We start from the raw sequence: 22,726 nt of genomic DNA, 5'->3' as shown, positions 1-22,726 counted from the left end.
GGGGAAAGTAAGTGGATTTTAAATTTCATGGCATCAACACATCTCAAAAAAGTTGGGCCAAGGCCATGTTTACCACATGTGTGGCATCCCCTCTACTTTTTATAACAGTCGGCAAACGTCTGGGGACCGAGGAGACAAGTTGCTCAAGTTTAGGAATAGGAATGTTGTCCCATTCTTGTCTAATACAGGCTTCTAGTTGCTTAACTGCCTTAGGTCTTCTTTGTCGCATCTTCCTCTTTAAGATGTGCCAAATGTTTTCTATGGGTGAAAGATCTGGACTACAGGCTGGCCATTTCAGTACCTGGATCCTCCTTCTACGCAGCCATGATGTTGTTGCAGTATGATGCAATTGATGCAGTATGTGGTCTGGCATTGTCATGTTGGAAAATGCAAGGTCTTCCCTGAAAGAGACGACGTCTGAATGGGAGCATATGTTGTTCTAGAACTTGGATATAACTTTCATCAGTGATGGTGCCTTTTCAGATGTGTAAGCTGCCCGTGCCACACACACTCATGCAACCCCATACCATCAGAGATGTAGGCTTTTCAACTGAGCGCTGATAACAAAATGACATGGCATCCCAGTTTTCCAAAAAGAACTTCAAATTTTGATTCGTCTGATCACAGAACAGTTTTCCACTTTGCCACAGTCCATTTTAAATGAGCCTTGGCCCAGAGAAAACGCCTGCGCTTCTGGATCATGTTTAGATATGGCTTCTTTTTTGACGGCAACTGCGAATGGCACGGTGGATTGTGTTCACCGACGATGTTTTTTGGAAGTATTCCTGAGCCCATGTTGTGATTTCCATTAAAGTAACATTCCTGTATGTGATGCAGTGCCGTCTAAAGGCCTGAAGATCGAGGGCATCCAGTATTGTTTTCCGGACTTGACCCTTACGCACAGAGATTGTTCAAGATTCTCTGAATCTTTGGATGATATCATGCACTGTAGATAGTGATAATTTCAAACTTTTTGCAGTTTTTCTCAGTGAAACTTCTTTCTGATATTGCTCCACTATTTTTCGCCACATTATTAGGGGAATGGTGATCCTCTGCCCATCTTGACTTCTGAGAGACACTGCCAGTCTGAGAGGCTCTTTTTATACCCAATCATGTTGTCAATTGACCTAATAAGTTGCAAATTGGTCCTCCAGCTGTTCCCTCTATGTACAGTTTACTTTTCTGGCCTCTTATTGCTACCTGTCCCAACTTTTTTGGAATGTGTAGCTCTCATGAAATCCAAAATGAGCCAATATTTGGTATGACATTTCAAAATGTCTCACTTTCAACATTTGATATGTTATCTATATTGTATTGTGAATAAAATATAAGTTTATTAGATTTGTAAATTATTCCATTCCTTTTTTATTCACAATTTGTACAGTGTCCCAACTTTTTTGGAATCGGGTTTGTAGATTGGTATATTAGCATTATATAATTTATTCAAATATAAAGTATTAGTACTTTAAAAAAGTAAGTACTTTTTTATAATTTCTGGCAACCACAGCTGCTATTTTTTGACCTTACATTTAATGTGTTTTTTTTAATATACCATGAAGTACATGAAATGAATAAGAGCAATGTTATAGACAGAAAGATGTGTTTAGCATTCCTTCTCATGAAGGAATAATTGGTACTCTTGTCTCTCTTTAAATAGACCACAGATAACTTTCTCTACTTGCTGTGGCTATTGATCTTCTTAAAATGGCTTCTCTGCCTCCTCTTGAAGCTTTCTGAACCAAGCATCAGCAGAAAGAGAGAAACATTTTTTTTGCGGTGTTTCTGAAAAGCCATAATCATCAGTCATACGATCAAACTGAAATCACAGTGCAGATATGCACTGCAGTCGGGGGGAAAAGTGTCACAGTGCACATACCGGTAAATTAATTCCACACCAGTGCTTACATAACCAGCATGGCCTCAGACAAACTATACCAGCATGAATATGTAATTCATCTCAAAAGAGCAGATATGGTGAACCACGCAGGAGCCGCAAACCGAAAAAAAAGACAACCTTGGAGCTGGTCATAAAAACTTGCAAACACGCCACAGTGGGATCAGCCGCAAGAGGATGTGGACATACAGACACGGTCCCAACAGATTCCAGCCGAGCTCAGACGGAGACGGAGAGGAAAAGAGTGCCATGGAAAGTTTTGATTCAGTGCAGTCAGCTGAGTCTGACTCAACGTTAATGAGATCTCCCTCTGCATATATAACTGCAGGAACAGGCCTGTCTGTCACAATAACAACTTTTTGTTTTGAGATATTCTCACCCAGAAATATAATATAATTTTAGTTTTAAAGACGGTTTTATGCATCTGAATATATAACTATAATGTAACAGCATAATAATGCAAGAAGGCAAACACACTTTCAAATGAAAACAAACTTTTCATTTTCATTCATTTTCACTTTTTATTCAAGAATATTTAGATCATGGAAATTAAGTATAAAAATATTAGATACTTTAAACTAGTAAATAAAAATTTTCTAACAAAAAGTGCAAAGTGACAAGTACAGCAAAGAAAAAAAGTCTTTATTCACATAATTTTCATTTTTGGGTGAACTATCCCTTTAAAGGGTTAGTTCGCCCAATTTGCAAAATTATGTCATTAATAACTCACCCTCATGTTGTTCCAAACCCGTAAGACCTCTGTTTATCTTTGGAACACAGTTTAAGATATTTTAGATTTAGTCCGAGAGTTCTCAGTCCCTCCATTGAAGCTGTGTGTACGGTCTACTGTCCATGTCCAGAAAGGTAAGAAAAACATCATCCAACTAGTCCATGTGACATCAGAGGGTCAGTTAGAATTTGTTGAAGCATCGAAAATACATTTTGGTCCAAAAATAGCAAAAACTACGACTTTATTCAGCATTGTCTTCTCTTCCGTGTCTGTTGTAAGAGAGTTCAAAACAAAGCAGTTTTTCATATCTGGTTTCGCGAACGAATCATTTGATTTCACCAGATCTTTTTGAACCAGTTCACCAAATCGAACTGAATCGTTTAAAATGGTTCGCATCTCCAATACGCATTAATCCGCAAATGACTTATGATGTTATCTTTTTTTAATGTGGCTGACACTCCCTCTGAGTTCAAACAAACCAATATCCCGGAGTAATTCATTTACTCAAACAGTACACTGACTGAACTGCTGTGAAAAGAGAACTGAAGATGAACACCGAGTTCATCTTCAAAAAATTCTAACTGACCCTCTGATGTCACATGGACTACTTTGATGATGTTTTTCTTGCCTATCTGGACATGGACAGTATACCATACACACAGTTTTAATGGAGGGACTGAGAGCTCTCGGACCAAATCTAAAATATCTTAAACTGTGTTCCAAAGATAAATGGAGGTCTTACTGGTTCGGGACGACATGAGGGTGAGTTATTAATGACATAATATTCATTTTTGGGTGAACTAACGCTTTAAGGGTGCACACTATTGCTAAAAACACAATCACTACTTAGCAGTCGGATGTCCGTATGCACAAAGGCACAGATCCCTAAACAAGGCCATATCTTCAGATTAAACTTTTTTTGTAGAAGCATTTTTTAAATTTGAACTAGCACCTCATGACTCCACCACGTTATGTATGAGAAGATGCAAAAGACTCAGACGCAAGTGGAATGTAAATAACACGGTGATATAAATTTTTAAGTAAATATAATGGCCGATATATAGCTTCACCAAAACATATTGCTGTCAAGTACATATATTGCACGATAAGTCATTATTGATTATTGCCTATGCAGGAAGCCTTGCATAAATACTTGGCACATAAAAGCATCTCATAAATAGAAACAGAAAAGTAATGAGAGGAGATGGTACAAGGTGTTTTGGAGAACCTAAACCAGTGAGACACAGCCGGTCAGTCAGGCACATACTGTCCTTACAGAGACAATGAGCTCACCGCATTTTCTAAGGCTGTATTTCAGAGCCTTGTAACATATGAGAGTGATTTAACTCATCTATTATTTTCCAACTCACTGAGGCAAGCACCTTCCACCCCCCCCCCACCCCCACCACCACCTTGGTGATCTCATCTGGAGCTGAGTCTGGATGCTGCTGACACTCAGTAACGGGCCGCTCTATTTCAAAAGTTTACTGTATAAGAATGTGCCATGAGCTGAATCACATCCACTTTAAACACAAATGGGAATCTCAATATATTGGAGGCACTTCACTCTGAAATTCATCCCATTCGAGGTGGGGGGGGGGGGGTTACAGTGATGTCATAGAAGAACCATTTTTAGTTCCTGAAGAGGCTTTCAGTGAATATTTCCCAAATTAAACCATTTACAAAATATAAAGAACCATTTTCCGTAAAAAACCTTTTGTGGAATGGCAAAGTTCCATGGATCTTTCTGGACCACACTTACAGTATGTCCCCTAAACAATAATTACATTAAAAGGAGAGCAAATGAAGACTTTTGTTTAAGACTCGTGGATCTTAGATGTTTTCTCCTGTGGGAAAAGCTCCCAGTAATCTCCCACGTGTCTCCCCCAGAGAGCCAGAAAAGATCTCAAAGTTTCAAACTAAGCTCAGACTTAATAAGACACCAAAGTATGTAATCGTCAGAGATCTCAATATAAACTCAAAACATTCCTCATCAAATTCTTCCAAGATCAAATGAGCTGAGCTTTCACAATCATTTCATAGATCTTCACTCTTACTGTTTAGCAACGGTCATTTCATTTGGTCTATTTTTATTTCCCCAAAGATTAGGAATTTCCGAAGAAACATCTTAGATAAAGTTTTTGCTTAAATCAAACGTAAATTAGATCTCTGTTATGTCTTTTGTGCTCTGACAGAACAATAAAAATCCTGAGTAGTAGCCAACATTTGTCAAAATAACACACTTTGTGCCCTAAAATCGTTCCCCCACAGATCTCTCCTCAAGAGAGAGCACTAACAGTGCTGCTAAACTTCAAGTAGCTCCTTCTCACCCCAGCGCTATCAGCTTTAAGAAAGTTAATCATTCATTTCACATCACTTCAAAGCTCTTGTGACGCTCTGCAGTGGTAATCTGAACTCTTGTGCATTCTCAGGGTGTAATAAATACAGTTGTATTGCTGACATACCCATAGTGCTCTGCATGGCTGCCTTCTCGCGTCTCCCCAGTCTGTCCTGGAGGTACAATCCCAGTCTTCTCACTGTACTCCTCTTTTAGTCTTTCACACTCTCTCTGTAGCTTTCCTTCTCTCACACACTCTTTCTTTCTGCTCCTCTTCCTCATGCCAAAGCTTCCTCTCTTTTCTCTGGCAGAAACCCCCTTCCTCTCAGTCCTGTTCTCTAACTCTCTTTCCCTGCTGTTTGTCGCCACAGCACCGCCCCCTTCTCCTGCTACCCTCCTCCCTCTCTCACTTTGTCTATGGCCCCTTGCTCCTCCACCACCCCCATCCTCACACACATTAATCCCTCATGCTCACTCCTTCTCTTTTCCCTTGTCTTTCTTTTCCCTTTTTCTCCACAATGTGTGTGGAAAATGGAAATACTGCCATCCTGTTTTTAAGCCTGACCCTCAGCAGCTGATTTAATCCTACTCTATAATATTTGATGAGCACATTTCTAAGGCCTCTAAATTATCGACATTATCAAAACTGTCTTCTGTCATCTGACTAAAAGTTTATACTGTTATAGAAAGTAAATTACCTTTTAGTATAAATGTAAAAACATCAGGTAATGGTGCATGTCTTTATGCTGCAGAATCTTTAGTTATTTTATAAAGTAAATATAAGAATAACCTTTATACTGTTAGCAATATTTCAAGATGAACACTTACTGGACAAAATCAACAGAGGTTTATTGGATTATCAACCCATCTTTTTTAGAAAAAACTGCCCACAAACCTTGTTGATGCTTTAACATATGAAATAGTGTAGCAAACACACACCATGGGGTCACCACAAATGCACAAATACAAAGCATTGTTGTGCTGTATGACATCACACTGAAAGTTTCATGAAAAGCAAACATAGGGATCCAGTCTTTGTGAGGAGGACAAGGACAGAAGAACAACTTTGGTGTTTCTTTCAAATTTGGTCCTGTGGAATTGTCACCGGTTTAATTTGTCTGTTAAGTCCATCAGATGATATACATCCATCACAGGAGAATTTTTCTATTCTTTATTAACTTTTTTATGAATTAACAAATGTGATAGGAATTATGGTAACAACATTTTTCCTGGGCATAAAGACAATCAGTTAATAAAACTTTGACACATTTTCATTTTACAACATTAGGTTTTGAAATAATAAAATTAATATATCTCTGGAGATGTTATTATTTACCATGATTTGTCTTTGTTTTCTTCACACATCACATGCATTTACACTGTTGTCTCCTTAAGAGCAAAGTACATCAACTTTAGACAAAAACATTAAAAAAGCAAAAATTGTTGTGGTAAAAACTGTGGGACAATTGTGCACATAATTTGAATACAAAACAATTAAAAAACATTCTGAAAAATTCATGCTAATTCCACGCATATTTTATCCTGTTTTTTATCTTTCTTTTTTTTAATAATAATTAATATAATTAAAATAATAATATTTTAATAATGTATTTGAATATTTTATGATGTAAAAATAATATTACAAAGTCTGGATCTGGGACAAGGTTTAAAAAATACACAAATATATACAGGGTCAGTTTTTTTTTAAGCAACACAACTCTTTCCAACATTGATAATAATACTAATATTATTAATAATTAAGCATCTATAATAATTGAACATAGCATTAGAATGATTTCCAAAGGATCTTCTGAAACTGAAAATTCAACTCTTCGTGACAGGAATTGCTTTATATGAAGAATCAGCCATTTGTCTAAAGGTTTGCCTTTCAACTCGTTCTCCCCTTTCAACCGTTAACCGGCCTTTACTGGCCTTTACTGGCCCATTCACTGGCCTTTCCCAAACAAAAGCACGGAAGCATGATGTGTTATGTTCCTAACATGTGTGTGCGAAAAACAGTACACACAGACAGGGATCCTGACTGGTGTGGAACTCTCAAGTGAAGTGAAAAGGTGAAAAGCTGGAACGAAAAAGATAGAAAAAGACAGAGAAAGTGAGAGACGGAGGAAGGAGAGCTAATGAAGCATTAGGAACAGATGAGCATCCGAGTGATTAATGGACACTTGCCCTCCAGGGAAGTTATCATATGAACATACACTCCACATTTATTCACTCGGGAGACCTAACATGATACTCCCAGCCACAGAGCACACACATATCTCACAGTACATCGGGCCAACTGCATTCTCCTCACCAGAGCCACCGCACATGCACCAATGCCTTCACACACTGCTGGGTAGAACTGATTATATTCCATCTGAATTATGTCATCAGATTACGACGACATAATTAGAACATATAAGAACTTGTAATTCAATTATTTTACATTTAAATATACTCATAATCAGACTTCAGTTACTTTTTATTGATTACACGATTATTGAATATTCACAAAATGGCAGTAAACTTTTCATGAATTCATTATAATTCATTGAATCTCCTTATTTCCAGCTTTGTGTTAATTCTGTCTTATATGGAGAACTGGGAGGCCACACAGCATAAATCTTCAAAACGTTTTATTCTGATTTGAAAATTCTTTATATATTTTTATTGAACATTTCATCATTAACTTTTAATCAATATTCAGACACCCTGCTGTTCCTTCACAATCCCCAGTTTGGGAAACCCTGACATAATGTAATGTTTAATGCACAGTTTATTGTTGATAACAAATAACAGTAAATATTTATTTCTCTTTGTATTTATTTATTTTTTCATTAATATGGTACAAGATTATCCCATTTAAATCAATGTGGCAAACAAGTTCGGTCAAAAGTGGGGCAATGAACAGCCTTGATTAAGTATGAATGGGGGGAAGGGGAATTCGGACCCCCCAACCACCCCCCACCCCAAACTTCCCAGTCCTGCTGTCTCTATTCAAGTGATAGAGGAAGAAATGGAACAGAATAGAGTTGGTCAGGAAAGGGAGAGAAAATTAATGATAGTGCAAGACAAAAGATTGAACAAGAACCTGATCCCCCTTCCACCCCCCACATACACACACACACACACACACACACACATTGATCTGATCAGACATGTACACACACATGCAGACAGACACACACAAAATAAGAGGCCCTCAAAACCTCCAACAAAACACTTGACCCTTCATCTACAGACAGAGGGAGAGATAGAGAGACGGGGCAAAAAGCAAAACAACTGTTGAGGCAGACTGAGGGTTGTGAACTGAGTTTCATTGCTAAACAAAAAGCAGAACTCAGCTGATATCTGAAGATTTAGGTGCACATCGCCAGAAAATTTGGCATATTCCACATTGCATGTTCATTTAATTAATGTTTAATTCAGTTTATGTTTTCAGTTGCCAGTATTTTAAAACTCTTTATGATGTTTAGAGTCAACATGAAACTCTTTACTTTTAGAAATGATTCATGAGTGCATTTTATTTCTAAAAGAATTCAGTCTTTGTAATCTTTGATAAGAATGTATTTGCTTGGTGTCAAACCATAGTTGGTTGTCACTTTTTCAACCAATCCCTTCCACCCACTTGTCACATTTAAACCAAATTTCACAGGCCAATCAAATTTTCAAAGTATAAAAACCTTCCCAACATTTCTGTCTTCTTGTATAATCTGTTTCATTAATCTAAAATATGTGACATTAGGAAGTAAAATGGGTTGCAATGACATTTAATGTCGACTTTCCCCATTAGTCAGTGGATTCCTTCTAAAAAAATCAGCACAGAAAATGTGGGTGGAAAAAAAAAGCAGATTCTTTCCAGTCCTCTTAAAAAAATTATATACAGAAAACTGTTATTTTAAATGGTAAGAATAATTCACAATGTTACTGTTTTTACTGCATTTTAGATCAAATTAATGCAGCCTGTTGAGCATAAGAGAATTCTTTCTAAAATATTACGTTCATGTTCACTTTCTACATACAGTTGCCCTTAAAAATCAGCATAAAAATGGTTAAAATCTGCATTGAATTTAGGGCCTCCTAATGAGGTCAAATCACAAAATGTATGTTGGATGAGTGCATGATGTCCATGAATCCTTGCTCTTTATTCCTGAGGGACATGAGAGGAGCATGCCGAGAAAATCAACTCCTAACAGAAGGAAAACATGTTTTACCATCTAAATGATCAAAGACTGCAGTGTGGAATGCATTCTAATCTTTGATTAACTTTCTACTGGAAGCAGATTACTTAACAAAATCATGGGTTCAGAGAAGGACATCAAATCTGGGATTGAGTATATACACCTCTAGCCCTGAGCTCAGACCCCCCAGAATCACAGACCTCCATCAACAAAGCACTGAGCTTATGCCAAACACATCTGCTGTCATAACACATCCCATACACTCTCCACATACGCACACCATTAGTGACAGAAACACACATACATGCAGTACTTCGACACAGACACACAAGCAGACTTCTTACACATATACAGAGCCCTTGGTCTGAGCTGCTGTAATGAATGGCGTGTAATGAAACTATATGTGTGAAGCTGCCAGCAGGTCTGAAAATTGCAAACCAATCTACTTTTATGGCTCTGCTCCTTGCCATGGAAAAGCAATAAGACCACTGAGGTGATGTCGAGAGGGGAGAAGGATGAGTAGGAGCTCTGTGTCCTTTTTGTGCTCTGTTGAAAGTGCAGACAGCTTGATGTAAAAAAAAAAAGCTCATATAGGCATGATGCTCTGCCAAGCTTTTTAATGGAAGTGAATGGGAGTCAAGATTTTGAAGCCCAAAAAGTGGGGCCATTCATCATAAAAAAGTGCTCCACATGGTTCCAGGGGGTGTATAAAGGCATTACAAAGTGAAGCGATGCATTTTTTTAAGAAAAATATCCATATTTAAAACGTAACTTCCACTAACTGTTGTACTCGCATTCACAAGAAAGTGGTGTTCCTTGAATGATGGATGTTGGCATAGTGTAAGCTCCTGCGACAAGTGACAAATGTGGAAGGGCAGAAAAAAAACACTGGTCGCATATTAGAAGAACAAAGCAAGGATTTCAGAAAAATGGAAAATTAGAGAGAAAAGAGATTGCGAAACAAGCCAAGAGGAGACTGGTTTTCCTTTGCTGTAAACAAAACTAGGTTTATAGGTTTATAACTCGGGTTTCACCGGAGCCTATGCTAAACCTACATCCTACATTCAGATTTTCCAAGATTTCTAAGACAAAATTCAAAGGCTTTAATATGAACTCAAAATGTAAAATATTATTATTAAAGAATAACCTTTGAGCAATATAGTTTTAAATCGGGCACTGCTATTATAGAAAATATATTTAGGAGATAAATATGATGAAAGATATCAGAAACACACCTGTCCCTGACACTGGCTGTGGAACCCAAGAGCTGTTTTACGGGCGTAAAGGGTCAAGTGAGGTCAAAGGTTGAAAGACCAGGGTTTTAATATAGTTCAAGAGTTTGTGGTCTCAGTCACGAAGAGACCTCAGGTGGAAAAACCAAAAATAGCATCATAATCAGCAAAGGTCACACTGAAAAATAAGATCATGTCTTCAAATCATAAAAAGTCACAGACTTTCATCTTCAGATCAGTTTGGGGCGGTGAGTCATAGGGTTGACATGCCTTGGCACACTTTAACAGTGGATGGAAAGAATAATAGATTTCTTCGAAAAATAAATACCCGCTACAGAGCATCTGTTGAAGAGTTAGTCATCTTTGCTATGGGAGAGCTGCTAACATAAGCATTGAAAGATGTTTTGCACAGACAGTTATTTCCCATAACTAAAAAAAAATCAGTCCATGGAAAGAGAGAGAGATATAGAGAATCGGGAGAAGGCAGAGCGTAGAGAGACATCTGAAGCTCCTCAAGCCATTCAGACAACAAAAAGGTTACACATAACCATAACTCACAAACTCTTGAACTTGATGAGACTGATGAGCACACATAACTGACCGTATTTTAATAATCTAGCGTATGTCCATGTAACATTTTACAAAAAATAAATAAATAAAGTATTTTACAAATATGAACCATTGTTTGAAAGACATTGCTACTACTTTTACTAATCAAAGATGCATTAAATTGATCAAAAGTGACTTTTAATGTTACAAAAGAATAAATGCAGTTGTTCTTTATTTCTTTTCTTTTTTTTACTTTCTATTCATCAAAGAATCTTGAAAACAGTATAATGGTTTTGACACAAAAAATAATTCACAGAAAAAAAAAATCCACATTGATATTAATAATAAATATTTCTTGAGCAGCCAATCAGAATATTAGAATTATTTCTGAAGGATCATGTGACACTGAAGAATATTTTCAAACAATTTCTTTTACCTTTTAATAATGTTCATAGTTTTTACTGTATTATAAAATAAATTGTTATTTTATTAAAAAAATTGGTTTGATTCTTTAAAAAAACACAGAAAATGTTTAGTAGTGTCACAATAATCATATCATCATACAAAACCTCTTATTGGCTCTAAAATCAAGAGATTTCTAAATATCTATAAATAAATATAGATAGATAAATAAATATATATATATATATATATATATATATATATATATATATATATATATATATATATATATATACTATTATTATTATTGTTTTTATTATTATTATTTATAGGATATTTCCTCCCTCTGTGCCAATAAGAAACCATTCTTCTATCTCTGGAAATATTCTTTTAAATATAAAACATTAAAAACACAAAGTCTCTGATGTCATTTCCACCATGAACAGGAAGAGACAGAGCAGGGATCATTCTCCGGAAGGAAACAGACAGCTGCTAAAACGAGTGTGAGCATAGATTGAGAGCTGCAGGGGCAGAGCAGCTGCTTAGACGACACACACACACACACACACACACACACACGCGAAACACAAAGTCCTGAAGAACTGCCAGTCATGTGCTCAAACTGCATACTAACCAGAGTTGAGCCAAAGGGGCCAAATCTGTAATCTGAAGAAGTGCACCCTCCTGGAAAATACTGCCAAAAAAAAACACCTTTGTCTCTTGTCTAGTACGTGAAGGGTAATCAGATTTCACCACAACCATGGTAGTGCATCAAAAACATGGTATTACTACAGTGCCATTTTCATAAAGATTTTGTAAATAATAATTCCCATCCACCAAACACTGCCCTTTGACCCTTACAGCCCCTCAGGTCGGCCAGTATCCAAGCCACTGTCACACTCTGCACTCGTCATCCATCATAAGCCCGACCCGTACAAAAAAAAAAAAACACTTCAAAGTGCCGGATGGGACCTTTATTGAAATGTCCCTGTGGGGTAAAACTCAGACAGACACATATTCACACCATTAATCAACATCCAGACTCCCGCAGAAGCGATAATCAGCTGTGACACTGAGGAAATGCTTTTTTCCCACTGAGCACAACTCTGCTAATGCCTGTAAAACTGACATCAACACAGTTTTTGCAGATTATGTTTATCTCAGTCCGTTGAATTTCACCTGATTTAAAGCAGTCCCTCAACTTTTCCTACAGTGGTTTTGCTGTTTCTTAACCAGGCGTCACCTGACAAGATTTGAACATGCAGTTCACCTGTACACACTGAAAAGATGTGTGACAAAAACCATTAGTCACAATACACTAGTGACAGCCACGTTTTATGAATTACCTGTTTCTAATGAGTGATTCGGAGTGCATAGCCTATGTTTTTCCATAATTTCAATAAACAATTCTTCTTTACATACAATTATAAAACAGCTTAATATTTAATGGAATTAATTATCAAAGATTACATTGTCTATATTAGAAAACACTTGCTATTGGTTTTGCAATTGTGGCCAAATGATTAAAGAGTCGGACTTGTAACCCTAATGTCGCGGCCAATTGTTCCAAGTTAGTACAACATTGCCATGATTTAATAAAAAATTATTATAACAACAGATTATTTGGTAATAACATCTTGGATTTTTTTTCTCTGCATGCTACGTGAAGGGAGGGCTTCATACAGGACTTCCATGATGCCTCTCCAAACAACATGCTTTTTAGTTTCCATAGTGGAATCTGTCAAAATATACAATGTTTCTCAACTTCCAATTTCAGTCCTCATCCATGTTTGATGTTTAATAAACATGAGTATATTGAATATACATGAAGAACGGTACTACATTCCAAGGAGATTTCCGTGTGGGCGGGGCCACCATATGTGACTACTTCCGAATGTTACATCTCTTAATTAATATTCATGAGCAATGCTAATAATATTTATAATGCATTCATTTAACTTTACATTTTAACTAAGACAACTCTGGGTGCATTTTTATCATACTTTACAGGTTATTAGCTTTTAGTGTCTTTAATTACCTGAGCCTAATTAAAACTAACACAATGGGAGGTAAAAGTTATGACACTAGTGGCATGGTCCATTAAAGCCTGCTTGTTCTGTATGGCTGTGTTAAATGAGCAATGGAAATCAATTCCATATGTCTATTTCTCCAGTAGTGACAGTGAGGTCAGAGAGACATACTTTTGCCTTACCTTGCACAAAAGTCCAGTGAGCAGCTCCTAAAAATCTGCAGAGATCCTGGACGGATGGAGACTTTACACATCCCCAGAGTCCCACAGCAGCGTCCACCTCCGCTCACACACACCCTGCAGGCATACACACACATAAACAGAGTTAGGTGAAGTTCTGAAGCATGCAAAACACATTCAACCAGAGGAAAGCTAAGAAAAAAAAATCACAATTACTATTGAAAAGTTCTGTACATCTAGTAAAAACAATAATAAAGTAGCATAAGAGAACAATTAGAGAGCCTCTACCATCTGTTCACCTCTTCAGGCGATATGACTGAGTTCAAGTGGATACTGTACGTCACACTCCTGCTATGGAGTATTAGTTGCAGGGTGTCAGGGTGAAAAGCCTGTTATTATGTAACCGTGAAAGTGTAATAAGGCCATGGCTTTCTGAAGGGCTTTATTTCTTTGTCTTTGGGCATCAGACAGTGAGTTCACACGGGTCTCAGTGGACATCAGTTCAAAATAAATCACATTTTGTCAGATACAGAATAATCTGTGAATGTTTCAAGTTGCTCAAACTGAAATATCTGCTCAGTAAGTTATATCTGAGAGGTGTGGAAGAACACACTGCCCCCCACTGGATACAAACCATCATTACCTCTGTGTGAGAAACCATAATAAACCAATATAATATTTAACAGCCCCTTTGACTTTTTAGACATCCTGAAGAAAGTAGTTTGAGTGTGTTTCATATGTGACAAATATCTATGCAAAGAGGGTTACTGCTCTGCCATGTTTATAGGTAGGCTATATGAATGAAACACAAAGTAACTAATGTAACCTTTTTTAAGTGTCCACAATCTGAAAGACTATAGTTCAAAAGATTGATTGATATATGCATTGATACAAATGAAAATGTTTCTTGAGCAGCAAATCAGCATATTAGAAGGATTTCTGAATCATGTAACACTGAAGACTGGAGTAATTATGCTGACAATTCAGCTTTGACCACAGGAATAAATTACAATTTATGTATTCAAATATATAAAAATATTATTTTAATTTGAAATAATATTTCACAATATGGCTTGATTAAATAAATCATACAGCATACAATAAAACATCTATACCAAAAAAACTGTAATACCGTAACATAACATATCCATATAGTAGCACACTCGTGTACGAAAAAAAAAAAAAATTATAACAGCAATGCCTGCTCATAACTGCAAATAGGGATGTGAGATATCACCACTGGGTTTACCCATAGTCATCTATGGTTGAATCTGCAGGGACTGTCCTCTCTCTCTACCCTTATACATTTAGGCTGGAATGCTAGTTACTGTTTACTCTGGTTTTAATAAAACCAGTGAAGAATGAAGTTGAGATTAGATAGGAAGGTTTCTGTGTGTGTCTCTTCTCTTCAGTTATTAACAGTCTCATCTAGTATTTGCTTCCCCTTCTAAAGTGGGTCACATCTACATGGTCTGCCAGCCATGCACAAACACATCTAACGCACACGTGGAGAAGAGAGGGGAAACAGCGGTTCACACGTGCCTGAGCCTGTCTGCTTCACAGAAAGAGGGAGTGACTGGGAAAATAAAGGGGGTGAATGGAGGTCTGAGAGAGTTAAGCCATACACACACAACGCTAGTGTGGAAACTATTTTTAAACGGCAGCTTTCCAAGTTACACCAAAGTTGTTAGCTGCAGTACAAGCTACTAACAAAAGCAGCTAACTAGACTGAAGCTACTGAAGGGATAATATTTGAAGAAATATATGAGACTTGTGGCTACGACCAAATTACAGCTTTGCTGACATTACTTATATTGATGAACTGTATAATTAACAGATGATAATTAAAAATTTATTATATAAAAAAATAGTTTAGAAAAAGTTTATGGCTGGTCAGACTTTTAATGTTTTTGAAAAAAGTCTGTTATGCTTTATTTGAGCAAAAATAGTAAAATTATGAAATTTTATTCCAGTAGAAAATAACTGGTTTCTATCTGAACATATATCTTAAAAAATTTCATTTATTCCTGTGATGGCAAGGCTGAATTTCCAGCATCATTATTCCAGTGTCACACGTTCCTTCAGAAATCATTCTAATTTGCTGATTTGCACCATTTCTTATTGTCAGTGTTGAAAACAGTTCAAGTATTTTTCGGACTATAAGTCGCACCTGAGTATAAGTCGCATCAGTCCAAAAATATGTAATGATGAGGAAAAAAAACATATATAAGTCGCACTGGACTATAAGCATTTATTTAGACCCAAGAGAAAACATTACCGTCTACAGCCGCGAGAGGGCGCTCTATGTCAGTTTAGACTGCAGGAGAAATGAGCAGCATAGAGCGCCCTCTCGCGGCTGGAGACGGTAATGTTTTCTATTGGTTCATTTCTCTTGGTTCATTTCTCTCGGTTCCTGTCAAATTAATTTTGATAAATTAGTTGCACCTGACTATAAGTCGCAGGACCAGCCAAACTATGAAAAAAGTGCGACTTATAGTCCGGAAAATACGGTAATACTTTTGTGTTAACTGTGATACATGTTTTCATGATTCTTTGATGAATATAAAGTAAAAAAATAACAGCATTTATTTGTAATAGAAATTTCTGCAACATTATAAATGTATTTACAGTACACCCTGGACTACATCTCCCATGCTCCATTGCACCAATCACATTCACCTGATAACAATCATACCATGCGCCTGAAACCAATCACACACACACACACACACACACACACAGCACGCTCATCAGACACGCTTTATAAACATAGGACTTCCTCTCACACACAGCCGAGTATTGTTCTGCATATATCCCTCTGCTAGCGATTGCTGTGATACCAAGCCTTTCTTTGAATGTTTTCATAGTCTTGTCTTAGTTTATAGTTTTCATAGTCTGGTTTCAGTTTATAGTTTTCATAGTCTTTTCCTTGCCCTGCCCTCAATCTCTTGTTTTCACCCGTTTGCTCTGGTTACTGGATTACCCTCTTGTCTACCCCTCTGGATATTGTTAGCTCATCAAAGACTCACGCTTGCCCTAGGATTATTCTTGTGTCTTGCCCTCTATATACCTGTTTGCCAGTGTTTGACCCATACCTGTTATGGCCATGTCTCTGTCTAATAAAAGCTTGCACATGGATCCGTACATCTCACGACTCGTCATCCCGGTTAAACTTATGTACAATGGTTACTTGAATAACTTTCATTTGACTGATATGCTCCTGCTCTCCCTTATCAACCACACAAAAACATAAACACACTGTGCAGAATTAATCACTGAGCCACTGTCTGCAAACTTATACGGTATGGCTCATTGATTTTGCCATGACCTTAACTGGCCTGTCGGAGATAAACGTATGCCTGTTAATTGGACCAGCTCTTTGGTGTCAAGTTGCTCCACTATCATTCAAGCTGCTTCCTTTGCCATCTAAAAACAATCTCTAGTTCTTGACAAAAAAAAAGTAGATTAACTGATACAAGATCCGGAGGATATCTGTCTAACTGGCAGTAGACAACAAAGTTCAGACTCTCATAAGAGCTGTGGTGCAATGGTGACATCGTGCCATGGTGCTTAATCCTTGTGAAAATGTCCACATACCTTAAAAGTATATTTTCAAAAACTTGTCCTTGCATATAATACAATATTTAATAAAATGACACTTACAGTTAGTGTACTTAAAGCTGCAGTAGGTAACTTTTGTATTTGTTAAACCTGTCATTATGTCCTGAACGTAGAATATGAGACAGATAATCTGTGAAAAAAATCAAGCTCCTCTGGCTCCTCCCAGTGGTCCTATTGCCATTTGCAGAAACTCCATTGCTCCCGGTAAAAAAATAACCAATCAGAGCTGCGGTCCGTAACTTTGTTTGTGTTCAAAATGTAGAAAAATGTATATAATAAGCGAGTAAACCATGAATCCATTTTCCAACCCGTGTTTTTAGCTTGTCCTGAATCACTAGGGTGCACCTATAATAAGTGTTTATATTCGGACTATTTTAGATTGCTTCGGGGATACCGCGGCGGAGTAACCCAGTACCTTTGTGATTCTTCATAGACATAAACAGAGAGAAGTAGTTCCGGCTACAATGTTCTTCCCCAAGACGAAAGCAGTTCTGTTTATTAACCGCTAGAGCGTCAAAAGTTCCCTACCGCAGCTTTAAAGAGAGACAAGTTCATGTTTCATAACATTTTGAAGAGGAATTTGTAAAAATGACAGATTAAAAGTAAATTTTTAATCACTGTTTTAATATATTTTGTTATGCTTTAAAGAAGTACATTTATTTTGATGTGTTATCTCATACTATAGCACATGAAAATTACTTGATTATGGTTTTGACTCTAGTGTGTTATTCAATATTACATTTAATATTTTCAGTGTATTAAAGTGCAACTTTACAACACTGCACAATGCCTAATTACAAATATATTTAAATATATGACAAAAGTTTCAAAATGAATTACATTATTTCATTCTACCATAAGCACATTCAAAATTCAAGCTAAAATCCATTTTCATTTAAATTAACATACAATTAAGTGACCGAAAACATTACATTCAGTTCACACTTGAACACAGTGTATTCTTTTTAAGTATTATTTCTGTAACAAGTACTCTAATAAGTATGCTAAGTGTTTTCACCTTTTCAATGAAGCTGACAAACTCCAAAAAAAATCTACATTAAAGTTAAGCGTTACATTCAAACTCATCTGATGCCATTTAATTTATTATATATTTTCCTATGCAAGGAAAAAAAATGACATCTATAATATTATTCACAAAAAAAATATAGCCTTCTGCCCTAGTTATTCTAGCATTCAAGATACAGATCTCCTTTTTCTTCGGTACTGAATATGAGTGTGCTACACCTCCTGCTATATGCAAATACTGTTAACGTATTGCACCAGGAGTGCTAGAGATGGAACATTTGAATTGTGGCTTTTTTGTCCTTTTTGGATCTTGACAGCTACGGGTTGCTGTCCACTTTCATTATATGTTAGAGTGGAAATATTGCTGCTGTTATGAACTCCTTGTGCATTCTATGCAAAGAAATATATGTGTTTAACTATGAGGTCTGTGAATGATGACAATTTTAATTTGTGGGTGAATTATCCTCTTTATGTTCTCCCCATTAACCTTACAGTGCCCACCTGTTCCTCGCCTGCTCCCTTAGGCAAATGTACTGTTAGATGAGGTAAATGTGTATCTGACCCATTCTGGGCACAGCGAGAAAGAGAGAGAGCATGCAGAGTGACAGATGGCAAGGGCCAAGCGTCAGGGACTTGAGGACGGAGAGGCATCAATCCACTCCACTCCACTCCTCCACCACTACCTCCTTTCTGACCCCTTCATCCCTCCTTCTAGATGAGAACACAGCTCCATCTCTCCCATCATTTTCCCATCCTTGAGACCAACGCATAAGGATTCACAACAGGACAGTACAATGCCAGCCGTGCACCACAACACAGATGCTGTCTGACTCATAGCCTGGGAGTTATGAGGGGTTATGGGGCACCTCCACAAGGAGAGAAGCAGCCTGAGGTCACAGACTGACCCCAATTAATGCGGATTTGGGGATTATGAACTGTAATGAATCCAGACTGCCACTAGTTATAAAACTTTAGGTATTGGTTAAATAAAAGAGAAAATAATACCATTCAAAGATCATGGCTGCATTTGTTTAATCAAACATTCAGTAAAAACAGTAATTTTGTAAAAAAAGTATTTTTGTAAAATACTTCTGAAATTGAAAATAGCTTTTTTATTTACTAGAATACATTTTAATGTGATGTATAGCCGCATTTTCAGCTCCATGTCTCCAGTCTTCAGTGTTGCCTGACCCTTCAGAAATCATTTTAATATGATATATTTTAATATTTGCTGCTCTGTTGTTGTTGTTCCAATTTATTTTACCTTTACTGTATGAATTAGAATTATTACATGATGAATTATTAGAATATAGAGTGTAGAATACAGGAAAATATGACAGTAATTACAAAATATGATCAGTAATTTATGAAATATTCGATATTGTTAAATTAATGCACAAAAATGCAAAACAGAAGCATTTTAAGACGTGGCTGGAAAATGATTTCAGGTATAAGGAAAAACTGGACTGTGGATTTGTGCTGCCAAGAAGAATCAGATTACTGTTCAACCCGTACTGCTTCTGAGCTTTGGGATGGCATTAGAGTTTTAATTTTCATAAAACTAACAACTGAGCCACATTTGCTGACCTCTGACAGCAGCCTTGCAATATGGTTCAGGGACAGGATGCTCTCATGGGCTTAAAAGTGTCTGAATCCATTCTAATTCACCTGCTTTGCCTCCCGTCTGTATCCTCATATTGTCACGTGTATATTTAGTTCTGTTTATTATGTTCTAGTTTTCCCTCCTTGGTTGTTAATTAGCTCCACACCTGTTCTTTTTCTCCCTGATTGCGTTCTACCTAGTATTAAAGCCCTGTGTTCTCCTCTGTATCCTTGTCTGGTATTGTCTTTTGTGGATTATTTGCTGATGTATTACTGTTGTAAGGCAAGCCTACCAGCAAATGGTCCCAAGAAGGATTTCACCGCATTTGTGGAGTGGGTACTGTTGAATAGCAGATCACAGTTCATTTGGGGAGGTATTACCCAATTCTCCTGAGTTTCCACTGGTTCCCCCAGCTCCTGTTCACCCGTGTTGCCTCCCAGCCTCCCTCTCTCCTCTCCTAAAACCAGACAGTTCCTCAGCCCTGTCTCCGCTGGTTCCTGTCAGTCCCTCAGCTCATTCTCAGACACACAAGTTTTAGTCCTGCCTAATGGCCTAAATGCTTTCTATTCATCAACGACTCCTGAAGAAAAGATATCAGTTTCCACTAAAATATTACGCAGGAAAACAATTTTTTAAAATTGATAATAAGAAATGTTTCAGCAAATCATCATTTTAGAATGATTTCTGAAGGATCATGTGACACTGAAGACCTGAATTTCAATTCTCAGCTGAAACTCGGGATCTTTTCTACAGACGTACTTTAGTGTCAGTAACTGAACAGCCCTCTGCAGCTGATTAATGCAAACCTATGACTCAGTGTCAAGATCCTGACAACTTCAAACACTTTTTCTCACTGCTGTAAATCTGCAGTTATACTTGAGTTCCTAAGGGGCTGGGTGTACAGTAGTAGTGTGACAATGGAGGCATCCACCGTAGAACCTCTCGCTGTTTTTTCATTTTCAGCATGATCACTGCAGAGACCCCACACATTAAGTCCCAAGACAGCTACGATTTGCACATGAAGGACACCGCTGCCTGAGACAGAGTTGCATAACAGTCTTATAACACCAACCAAAAGATTTCTCATCTCTCAGTTCTGCTCACTCAGGATTATTTGTAGTCTCAGAACAACTAGAATAAAAATATCTCAGTAATTCATAATGCAATTGTGAAACTATATCCTCCTTGATAAGTAAAAGCAGTATATCTCAGATTTTGTTTATTTTCTGTCTAGCATTTTCTTTCCAGGAATGTAAAAGCAGCTTTGTTGTTTTAATGCTCCGCTGTCTGTCTGTAGTTTCCACTGTGTTCATTGTCCAAGCACACATGCATAAAAGATGATTTGCTGCTTCAATTTCTGAATTTTTTTCAATTGGATTTAGTGGCAGACAACACTGGAGCTACAACAACCCCACTCAGGATAGTTTAGCATTCTCCCTGTGAGAGAACTATGTGTTAGAGACTCTATGAAAGGACGGTAAAGATCAAATATGTACTGTAATATGTATCCATCTTGAAGTGCTGACTTTCACAAACAGCGTGAAGCAAATACATGCAAGAAAAACATTTACAACTAGATACAGTAACATGTCACAAGAGAACAGAAAACCGATTCTCAATATTAACTAGTTTATTTTATTAGCACTCATATTACTAGCATAGTGGCTGTTTATTAGTACTTATCAGAGAAAGTGAAGTGATGTGGCCAAGTATGGTGACCTATGAGTAGTAGTTAAAGGGGGGATGAAATGCTATTTTACACTGTTAAAGAGTTGGATTCCCATGCTAAACATGGACAAAGTTTCAAAAATTAAGTTGTACATTTGAAGATTTCTCATCTCTCCGGTTTGTCATGAGTTTCGGAAAGTTTTTTTTCGAGTATGGCTCTGTGTGACGTTAGATGGAGCGGAATTTCCTTATATGGGTCCTGAGGCACTTCTGCCGGAAGAGCGTGCGTTCCCGTAGAGCAGAGCACTGAGAGCACAACAGACATTCACTGATCAGAGAGACCGAATTGTCACAAAAGGAGTGTGTTTTTGGTTGCCAGGGCAAGACAACCCTGCACAGATTACCAAAAGAGAAACAGCATTAAGGGACCAGTGGATGGAGTTTATTTTGACAGAGCATCAACGGAGTTGTGCAAGTGTTTGTGTTTGTTCCCTGCATTTCGAAGATGCTTGTTTTACAAACAAGGCCCAGTTTGACGCCGGATTTGCATATCGTTTATTTCTTAAGGATAATGCAGTCCCAACGAAAAAGGGTCACGATCGTGTGTTGGAACCGCAAGCGGTGAGTAAAACTGCTTCAAATATCTCTGTGTTGTTAACTTAGCTATCGGCGCGTGAGCACATCAAGTAAACAACATGCGATGTTGTCATCAAACTGCACTTTCCACATGTAAAGCTTAAAAAATAAATAAATAAAAAGACGACATAAAGTGGAACTTAGTCATTTTCCAAAACCGCTAAGCTAATATATACAGTTTCAGTACATACCACATAGCATACCGCCTTTGCTGATGCTGCTCTTGTTAAATTTCAGCCTCTGAATCTGATTCTGGATCATAAATAAACGGCTGAATCTGACTGTAAGCCATGGTTTGTTTTGGATGATGGTTTTTTCCTCAAGGTAATGTCACAGCTTCCAAACGCTCTCAACGCAAAAGCTTACTTGCGCTCGTGATTCTTTAGCTCCGCCCACACGTCACGCCTCCAGCCTGTCGTGTTTTTCCGGGAAAAATCTGTACAGACTGTCTTTCTCTTATGAATATAATAAAACTAAAGACTTTTTGGATTTATGAAGGATGCAGTACTACTCTATAGGTACTCAAGATTAACAGGATATTGAGTGAAAACGAGCATTTCACCCCCCCCTTTAATAATTAGTCCATAGTGAGAACTGGACCTTTAAAAAAAGTGTGACTAATATGACTAATAAAAGT

At 37.3% G+C, this 22,726-nt stretch overlaps 1 protein-coding gene across 2 annotated transcripts in view; it reads right to left on the bottom strand.

The window, feature by feature from the left end:
• Positions 1 to 22,726, bottom strand: part of LOC113112924 (leucine zipper putative tumor suppressor 2 homolog) — a 57,247-nt gene that overhangs the window by 16,713 nt on the left and 17,808 nt on the right. The window contains exon 2 of one of the 2 annotated variants that reach the window (XM_026278860.1): positions 13,539 to 13,652. The gene's annotated coding sequence lies outside the window, so the exon portion shown is untranslated. Of the gene's footprint in view, positions 1 to 5,089; positions 5,327 to 13,538; positions 13,653 to 22,726 lie in introns of those variants that run through there. The other variant, XM_026278859.1, reaches the window with a different exon arrangement.

The sequence above is a fragment of the Carassius auratus genome, chromosome 13 (genome assembly GCF_003368295.1).
Source record: "Carassius auratus strain Wakin chromosome 13, ASM336829v1, whole genome shotgun sequence".
NCBI lineage: Eukaryota > Metazoa > Chordata > Actinopteri > Cypriniformes > Cyprinidae > Carassius > Carassius auratus.
This window is presented reverse-complemented; position numbering and strand designations above follow the sequence as displayed.